The following is a 4,196-nucleotide window of genomic DNA, read 5'->3' on the forward strand; positions in this document are numbered from 1 at the left end:
AGTTAACAGCGTGGGTGCCAATGGTGAGTGCACGCTGTCGAAGGTGATTCCCGATACGATGACCTTCCTGGGTGATCACCGGCTTCCTCACTGAACTCCGATTCTGGCCTGGCCGTGACCCGAAACCCAACCAAAGTCCGCGTAAGTAAGAGCCCTTTCTTTGTGACCACCAACCTGCCGTACTCCGTGAAGCGCAACGAGGTCATCGCGATCCCCGTGCTGGTCTTCAACTACCTGGGTGAGCCAGTGCGGGCGACTGTATCGATGGACAACTCGGACAGGGAATACGAGTTCGTCGAGGCGACTAACGCAAACGTGACAAGGGGTCCTAATGCAAGGGGTGAAGGGAGAAGACCCTGTGGATACCCGCAAACACCTCGCGAAGCACCTCGTTCATGATTCGCCCCAAGAAGGTTGGGCTGACCACTCTGAAGATCACTGCCATCTCGAACATGGCCGGCGACACCCTCCATGAGATCCTCTAAGGGTCGAGGCCAACGGTGTCACAAAGTATGGCAATAAAGCCATGCTGGCTAGTGTCCAGCGGTTGAATCGCCGAAGTTTGGGAGTGCCCGAAAGAGCTTAATTTAATCTTCGAGATTGACGAAGAGATTGTTCCCTGACTCCATGGAAGTTACTTTCAACATCAGTGGTTCCGTTCAGGCACCAGAGCTTGAAAACCTTGATAATCTGGTTCGCATGCCGTCTGGCTGTGGAGAGCAGAATATGATAAACTTTGTGCCCAATATCCTGGTATTGCGCTACTTGAAGGCGAGAAAACTAAACAGGGCAGACATATCGGATCCAGCCAAAACGCATCTGGAAACGGGCTACCAGAAGGAGCTGACCTACAAGCACAATGACGGTTCATATAGTGCTTTTTGGCACGAGAGATGCTGCGGGCAGCACTTGGCTCACGGTTTATGTGGATTCGGTCCTTCCACCAAGCCTCTGAATCTCTTATCGGCATTCGACTCGAATGTCTTGAAAGGGGCCTTGACTTTCTGGAGTCGCGGCAAAGGGCAAGTGGGGAGTTCCCAGAGCTGGGACAAGTTATTCACAATAGCCATGGAAGCCCTTTGGCGTCACATCATTCGTACTCCTAGCTTTCTACGAGAACCAGGTGAGCGTTTGTTTTGCAAATTCAAATATTTATGCGATATTTACCACCATTCTTTGCTTTGCAGGAAACACATTTCGAGGTACCGAAACGTGATTGATAAGGCTGTTCACCTTGTGGTTGCCCAGGTAGACCAATCGACTGATGCGTACGATCTTTCTATCGCTGCTCTGGCACTTAAATTAGCCAAACATTCCAAGGGCGATGCGGTTCTAGCTAAGTTGGAGGACATGGCAAATCGAAAAGGTGACCACAAGTGGTGGTCCAGCTCAAACAGTGCCAGCAAACCGAGTGGAGGTGACCTCCTATCGCTGCTCGCTCTTCTGGAACAAAACTTCGTGGATCCACCCATGCCCATCGTCGATTGGCTAATTAGCCAACGTAACAGCAACGGGGGCTTCCACTCATCGCAGGACACAAACGTGGCCTCATGGCCCTGACCAAGTTCGAACTCCAAACCAACATACAAATTAAAGATATGCAAATTTTAATGTCCTACTTGAACAACCAGAAGCAAAGGATCCAGGTCACCCCCGAACATACTACGAAAGTCGTCTCATTCGCTTCCGGCGAACGTCAGGGAGGTCAAATTCTCGGTCTTCGGGTCAAGGACGCGTCCAAACTCAACTCCAGTACCGCTACAACGTGGAGACCAAGGAACCCAGTCCCAGCTTTAAACTGACAGTCTCGGCTAAGAGAGCGGCCAAGAAACGGCTGGCCCTCGACATTTGTGGCGAGTACACTCCCGTGGAGGCGGCGGACAGGGGAAAGCCCACCAACATGGCACTGATGCAGATCGTCCTGCCCTCCGGCTACGAGAGCGATCCCGAGTCCTTTGCCAGCATCAAGGCCATTCCGCACGTGAAGCGTGTGGACTCCATAAAGGGCGACGTCGAGGTTCACGTCTACTTTGATTTTCCTCGAGCCCGGTGTCCGCAAGTGCCTGACCCTGAAGGCGATCCATGAGCATGCGGTGGCCATTCTGAAACCGGCCTATGTTCGCCTCTACGACTACTACGCAATAGGAACGCACCGCCACCGAGTACTACTCTGTGGACTCCTCACTGTGTGAAATTTGCTACGGCAACGAGTGCGGAGAGGGCTGCGTTTAAAAAAATATGTTCACTACGGCTTGAATGTAACACTTTTAGTCCAATCTAATTAAATTTGAAAATCCTTTGCACATTACTTCATTGGTGGTTGTGTTCAGATTCCCCGATCTGGCCCCACGGTTTGGACAAAAAGAGCTATCGCTGCTATTGGCGGGAGAGAGACAAATTAGTCTGATTGCATTGCATCGCGAGGCAAACGGAGCTGCGTTCCTTTAACCCTTTTTTTTTTTAACGCTTTGTTATATATTTAAAACCCAAATAAATATTAAAGTTATATTTAGTCCCGACGACTGAACCCCCTTATTTCTATGACCCCGAGCCGCCGGCAGGAGGGGACACATCTTAACAGGTTGTATGAGGATTTAAGGTTATGGTCTACAAGAAAATGTTGAAAGGGCGAAGTATACGATTGATCTACACATTAAATTGCCTGACGTTGCTGATCTGCAACGCTGTTTTGTTTCTTCAATTATTTTCAAATTCAAATTTGCACAAATGTTACTAATGTACAAACGTTTGTGGGCCGGATCCCATCGTGACTGGAACTCTTTGTCGTAAGTACCTATTGGGTTGGCAAGAAAGTCATGTCGTTTTGTTCAATATTTTCAAAGATGATTTATTTATATCAGGACTTATAATTAATCATTATGTATTGGCCGTTTTGTTCGACTACTAATGACCATCTTTCGGGCAGCTGCATAATTCCGCGCTCGAAGAACTTTTGGTCTTTTCCAGCAAAGAATCGAGACAAGTGGTTTTCGACAGCCTCATCTGAATCAAAGTTTTACCATTCAAAGAGTTTTGAAAGAGAGCGAAACAAATGGTAATCTGAAGGTGCACTTCCCAATTCAGCTCCGTTAATTTTTGCCGAGTGACCAAAGATGTGTGGGGCCTAGCGTTGTCATGGTGAAAGACTATACCACTTGCGATTAGCTAGTGCCGGCTCCTTTTCTTTAATTTTTTTGGCCAAATTGAATAGCTGGCGACAGTACACATCTGAATTGATGGTTTCATTCCGTCCCAGCAGCTCAAAGTGCACTACACCCTTCCAATTCCACCAAACAGACAGCATAACTTTCCTCTGATGGATATCGGCCTTTGATGTGGCTTGGGCTGGCTCATCTTTCTTGCTCCATGATCTTTTTCGTTGGACATTATTGTAAACAACCCACTTTTCGTCGCCAGTAATGATCCGCTTCAAAAAGGATCATTTTTAATCCGTTGCAGCAGAGAATAGCAGATGTTGATACGCTTAGTTAGGTGAATTTTCTTTAAGTTATGCGGAACCCAAACATCGAGCTTGCCAAGTTTCTTCAAATGGTTTTCAACCGTTGAATCCGACACACTGAGCTTCTCTGACATCTCCCGCGTTGAATAACGCCGGTTTTCATCCAGCAAAGCCTGAATTTGTTCGTCAAAAACGGCCGATGGTCGACCAGAACGTGGGGCGTCTTTAACTCCAAAATCTCCAAGCCTGAATTTGGCAAACCAGCGCTGACATTGGCGATCACTCATGGCATCTTTACCATACACTTCGCACAATTTTTCATGAGCTTCGACCGCTTTTTTCCTTTTTTGGAAGTAAAAAGCAAAATATGCCGAAAATTCTCACTTTGGTCCTCCATGTTTAATTTGCTATAGCTTCCACAAATGTTATCGAATAATTTTCGTCGATAGTACCTAAGACAATAAGCTTTAAAAAGATACTAAAAAGTGTGACCCTGGTGCTCGATTAGTCGTAAATAAATTAGATTAAAAACGATTACTAAAAAAACGACATGACTTTCTTGCCAACCCAATATATATTCGGGGGCTAATATCCTGGGCGTGCAGGATAATAATAAGGACAAACGAAAATATTTTCTGTTTGACAAATTCAGAAGGTCGATGGTTTTGTCCGTCTGTCTATTTCTATATACACTAGTTCTCTGTTTTAAAGCTTTCTTGCTAAAACTTTACAAGAA

At 46.5% G+C, this 4,196-nt stretch overlaps 1 pseudogene; it reads left to right on the forward strand.

The window, feature by feature from the left end:
* The first annotated feature begins 4 nt into the window (after positions 1 to 4).
* Positions 5 to 2,232, forward strand: LOC122320465 (annotated as a pseudogene).
* Positions 2,233 to 4,196: the final 1,964 nt, after the last annotated feature.

The sequence above is a fragment of the Drosophila ficusphila genome, unplaced genomic scaffold (genome assembly GCF_018152265.1).
Source record: "Drosophila ficusphila isolate 14025-0441.05 unplaced genomic scaffold, ASM1815226v1 contig_544, whole genome shotgun sequence".
In the NCBI taxonomy this organism is placed as follows: domain Eukaryota; kingdom Metazoa; phylum Arthropoda; class Insecta; order Diptera; family Drosophilidae; genus Drosophila; species Drosophila ficusphila.